The 6,000-nt window shown below is 43.3% G+C and overlaps 1 pseudogene; it reads right to left on the reverse strand.

Annotated features, from left to right (window-relative positions):
• Positions 1-5,343, reverse strand: part of LOC141222240 (uncharacterized) — an 83,762-nt pseudogene extending 78,419 nt beyond the window's left edge.
• Between the last annotated feature and the right edge of the window lie 657 nt (positions 5,344-6,000).

A 6,000-nucleotide genomic window follows, 5' to 3' on the forward strand; every position in this document is an offset into this window, starting at 1 on the left:
AAAAACAACAATTCCGGAATTGTTTTTTTTTGTGTTTTTTTTTATGCCGTTCCGCGTGTGGTAAAATTGATAAGGTAGCTTTATTCTTTGGGTCAGTATGTTTACAGCGATCCTACATTTATATTTTTTTTATGTTTTGGCGCTTTTACACAATAAAAACAATTTTATAGAAAAAAACAATTCTGTCTCTATAACTTTTTTATTTTTCGGCTGATGGAGCTGTATGGCGGCTTGTTTTTTGCGGGACAAGATGTTATTTTCAGCGGTACCATTTTTATTTGCTTTCATCTTTTTGATCGCGTTTTATTACATTTTTTGTTTGGCGGTATGATGATAAAGCAACATTTTTTGCTTTGTGTATTTTTTTTACTGTGTTCACTAAAGGGGTTAACTAGCGGGACAGTTTTATAGGTCAGGTCGTTATGGACGCAGTGATACCACATATGTGTACTTTTATTTATTTATTTTTTTCATAAGAATGTTTATTTATGGGTACAGTATATTTTTATTTTTGTGGATTATTTTTTTCATTTTTTTTAAAATAGTTTTACAGTTTGTTATTTTTTTCCACTTTCTGACACTTTTGGAATTTTTACTTTTTTTACTTTTTTGTTGAGCCACCCCTGTAGTGTTCAGGTTCGGGTCGGTTCATCGAACACCGGGATGTTCGTGGAACTGTTCGTCGAACACCGTCGAACACCGTTAAAACCAATGGCAGGCAAACAAAAACACATAGAAAACACATTCAAAGGTGTCCAAAAGCTGACAAACTGCTCAGAAGACACTCTCTTTAAAAAAGCCGTCCGGCAATTCAGCATCGGTACCCGACAATTTAGAACAGAAAGAATAGAGCATCATAGATAGATAGAAACATGTCAGTCACATATATAAGAAGTACAGTGATAGTGTTGATTACTGTACTTGTCATTTAGTGTTAAAATAAAGGATTTATTAAAAAAAAATTGGCGTGGGGTTCCCCGTAATTTTAGTCTCTGGCGGATGTTAAGCAGATGGCTGGGGCAGATGTTTGAAGCCGGGGAAGGGGGTGATACCCACAGAGCTTCCCAGGCTACTAATATCAGCCCCCAGCTGAATACCTAGCCTTTACTAGCTATTAAAATGGGGGACCCCCAAAAAAATGACGTGGGGTTCCCCCTATTTTAATAGCTAGCAAAGGCTAGGCAGACAGCCAGGGGGCTGATATTAGTAGCCCAGGAAGGGTGCCATGAATATTGGCCCCCTCCCAGGCTAGAAACACCAGCCGTCAGGCGCCCCAGAAATGGCGCATCCATAGGATGCGCCAATTCTGGCACTTAGCCTCGCTCTTCCCACTGCCGTGTAGCTGTGGCAGTGGGGTAATAGGGCTAGGGATGATGTCAGCTTATAATGCCAGCTGACATCAAGCCCAGGTTAGTAATGGAGAGGCGTCTAAAAGACACCCCATTACTAACCCCATAGTCAAAGTTAAAAAGAACACAAACACCCAGAATAAAGTCCTTTAATTGAAATAAAGACACATTCCTTTAATGTTCTAAATTAAACCATACTTACCGTCATTCCCATTCCAGCGGAAGCCAATATCTTCTGCAATAAAAGTAAAATAATAAACCAACCTCATCCTTACTTTTCCATGGTTCCCAGGATGGCTTCAGCTCTGCTACATTGACATGACAGGCTGGATCGCAGCAGAAAGCTGCCATCCAGCTTGCCATGCCGCAGACACTGAGAAGCGCAGGCATGCTTGCGCTCCTCAGTGTCTCGCTGTGACGGCATCCAGATGAGCCGAGTTCATGTCCAATGAACTCAGCTCACCTCATGCACGTCAGTGACAGCTTGGGAGAATGCTCCTGCGCATGCGGTGAGCGTGAGAGAATTCTCCCACACTGTCAGTGACGTGTCTGGTGACTCGGATGTTGTCATGACGACATCCAAGTCACCATGACAACCACCAGCACCTGGCTCAGTATTGGCTTACCTCCCCTTGCCACCGGGATGCTGTGATTGATTTCGATCTCAGCATTTCGGGGCTTAATGTTTAGGTAGCGGTGTGGAACCACTCCTTGCACATAGCACTGGGTGTCAGCTGTGACAATCAGCTGTCACCCGGTGCCAATCGCCGCGGTACCGCTTGTGTGTGGGCGCGATCACAGTATGAAGTAATAATATGACTCGCCCCCTGGGCCGTGGGGTACTCAGAACCAGGCCTTCTAGTGTATGGTGCTGATGGGGGTAGTAGTGGCAACCCGGTCCCGTGGCTCAGGGTGGTCAGACCAAATGCTGTGGCAGTCTATTAGTATAGTTATGAATGCCCGACTACGCCACCCGTGGATTGCGGTCAGAGTGAACCGCCGCTGCAGGGCAGACCGCTGAGGCTGGTGTTGTGGGTGCAGCAGAGAATAGTATAACTCCCCACGGGAGGAGTGTAGCCTCAGGGCAGTGAGCATAGATGGTGGGGGTTGTGGTGCAGGGCGTCCCAGTGCCATTAGTGCTGGCGCGGTAAGAAACACAGAGACAACGTGTTGCAGTCCAGGGTCTTTTACTCACAGTTGATATCCAAGTCACTTCCGCCGGTAATGACTGCCCAAGCCGTGCTGCGTCCACCAGGTGAGGGGGTCGGTCAACCCTCAGGCAATTCAGGAGTATGGCACAGGACTCCCTTCTGTCCTTTCTCTGGCTCATGCCCCACCAGTGACCAAACTTCTGTCCAGCTGCCGCGGATCTATGCGGGCAAACGTGGGCCCCTTTTCCCGCTATCCTATATGGTGCCTTCCTAGCAGGTTTGGCGGGGGGTCGCACCAATAAATGATCACGACCTCCGGTCTTTGGCTGAGGGATAATTTACCTCCACCAACTTGGGAATCCGGTACCCTTATTCTGCCTGACCCTTCACCCGTTATCTCGTGGGTTCTTAGGGTCCCTTCTGCCTTCTTGTTTCGGAGCCTTTCTACTTCTCTGTCTCTTCTCCTTCTTTCCTGTTCCTTCATCGCTCCTCCACTCTGGCACTGGCCTCTTCTCTAGGCCTGCCTTCTGAGCAGAGCTCCTACAGAGCCTCTGCTCCCTGTCACCTCTCCACTGTACTACTCTCAGAACTAAGATGGTGCCCACCTTTTATACCTCCTCTTCTGTGTGTGAGCTCAGGTGACCAGCACCCAATGAGCTCCTACCTATGCTCAGAACCCAACCCCTATCTGCTCCTACACCACTGGGTTTTCCTCCCCCCTCCCCACTCCAGCCAGGGACATAGTCAGATGTGCCTGCATATATATATAAATGGGAGCACTGTAGAGCTGTCCCCCGGAAATGGGGTGTGTGTGGTGTATGCAGCTAACTAAGCCCTGGTCCACACTCCATTCTTACCTGGGAGTGGAATATCACACCTCTGGTTGAGGTGCAATACCCCTGTAGCGTCCGAACCCTCGGGGCGCTACAAGTACGTCCTTGGCCCAATAGGCCCATGGCACAAGGAAAAACTATTACCACATACGTCAGAAAGGGGTTAAAATCTGAAATGTTGGCCTACTGAAATGTATGTTCAGTAAATGCACTCAATACTTGGTCGGGGCTCCTTTGGAATCAATTACTGCATCAATGTGGTGTGGCATGGAGGCGATCGGCCTGTGGCACTGCTGAGGTGTTATGGAAGCCCAGGTTGCTTTGATAGCAGCCTTCAGCTCGTCTGCACTGTCGGTCTGGTGTCTCTCATCTTCCTCTTGACAATACCCCATAGATTTTCTATGAGGGTAAGGTCAGGCGAGTTTGCTGGCCAATCAAGCTCAGTGATACTGTTGTTTCTAAACCAGGTACTGGTACTTTTGTCAGTGTGGACAGGTGCCAAGTCCTGCTGGAGAATGAAATTTCCATCTCCAAAAAGCTTGTCGGCAGAGGGAAGCATGAAGTGCTCTAAAATTTCCTGGTAGACGGCTGCGCTGACTTTGGTCTTGATAAAACACAGTGGACCTACACCAGCAGATGACATGGCTCCCCAAACCATCACTGATTGTGGAAGCTTCACACTAGACCTCAAGCAGCTTGGATTGTGGCCTCCACTCTTCCTCCAGACTCTGGGACCTTGATTTCCAGATGAAAATGGGAACTCTGGGACCTTGTGGAGTGTGCCAATGACTGTCTTCTGGACATCTGTCAAGTAAAAAAAAAATGCAATAGTTGTTCCAGCGTCTGGTAAAATAATTCTTTCTTTAATTTTTGTACATTAAAAAATTGCAAATAATTACAAAGGTTGCATAGACAGGGTAGGGGAGCAAGACGCGTTTCGAACGCTCACTTGTGTCCTTTATCACTGCATAGCTACACAATGAAAAGGATTTTCTAAAATACTAAAAATGTGCCAATGAAAACAGTTGGAACAAATCACATGACATAATTACCACATTAAGCAGCAGGTGCATGAAAACAGTCAATAGCGATACATGGTTTCTCTCTTCAGATTAAACCCTTTGGGCTTCTTGAATCCAGATTAAATATCCAATACGCTTCTTTTGTCAATAGTTTTCGCTTTATATCTCCACCTCTCGCATGCGGAAAAAGTTTTTCAACACCTAAAACTTGCAAAGAAGACATGTCACGATTGTGCTCAATAATAAAATGCTTTGCGATAGCAGAGACATTTCTACTGGTGTTATTTGAATTAAGTATGTCATTATAATGTTCATTAAACCTAGTTTTTAATTTACGTGTAGTACAACCTATATAAAATGTATCGCATACAGTACAATTCATTTTGTATACCACGTTCTCTGAATCACAATTAATATACTGTTTGATTTTATATTCATTTGAATGATCAGAATCATGACAAACAGAACTGCACAGTGTGTATGAACACATGCGACATTTCACTGATCCACATTTAAACTGCCCTTTTAGCTGTAACCAAGTGCTTTTTTATGTGTGGATCAGAAAAAATGTTGGAGATAGTGAGTCACCTAATGAAGATGCCTTTTCTGCCACAACATTACAGCCTTTTATCAAAATGCATGCTAATATTTCATCTTCAAAAAGTATTGATAAATGTTTAGTAAACTATTTTTTTATTTCTGAAAATTGTGCACTATATTGCAGCGAGATGACAGGTTTACTTTTCAAAAACTAATTTTTTACTTTTGTTTTAGGACACAATAGATCAGTCCGTTTTTTGTCAGAAATTATTTTTTTACCCCTGTCCAATACCCATTGGGGATAACCCCGTTGTTTTAATCTTTTTGAGGTTATTATTACTTCATTTTCAGCAACTATGGGATGAGAGCGATTTCTGACAATTCTTGTGAACTCACCTACTGGTATGGCTTTAGCTACATGCTGTGGTTGACTACTAGAAAAATGCATGATGGAATTACCTGCAGATGGTTTGCGATGAATAGCAGTGGATACAATTTCACCTGGAATGCCCGTAACAATCAAATCTAAGAACACCAAAACTTTTGAACTATAAGAAACAGTAAACCGCAAATTAAATGAATTGTCATTCAAAAATGTAAGAAATCCTGGAATGGCAGATTCATCTCCTTGCCAGATGAATGTCATATCATCAATAAATCTACCATACCAGGACAAATTAGGTATATAAGGATTACTGTCTGAATACAAAAAACAATGTTCCCAATATGACATAGTCAGATTTGCCAAAGAAGGTGAGAAACGAGCACCCATTGAGACACCTTGGATCTGTAAATAAAAAATTCTGTCAAAAACAAAATAATTAGGTGTCTTTGATATATCCAGGCACGCGCTGTACCTGGAGTTGTATGTTCTCACATTTTATAATTAATTTCATGAGATTCAAAGAGCAAATATTCAAAATACTGTTCCAGTCATTCATGAAATCCACATTGTAAGCTTTAGTTGGTATCTTTTTAAGTCTCTGACCCCTCGGTATCATATCTTTATTTACAGTTGTTTTAGACACTGAAACTTATAGGACGCAGATTTTGAAGCTTTTATCTGATGAAAATGCATATTCCCGCTTAAAATTTAATCCAACAA

Source organism: Phyllobates terribilis, unplaced genomic scaffold (genome assembly GCF_046119375.1).
Source record: "Phyllobates terribilis strain yellow unplaced genomic scaffold, ASM4611937v1 Scaffold_348__1_contigs__length_1988982, whole genome shotgun sequence".
In the NCBI taxonomy this organism is placed as follows: domain Eukaryota; kingdom Metazoa; phylum Chordata; class Amphibia; order Anura; family Dendrobatidae; genus Phyllobates; species Phyllobates terribilis.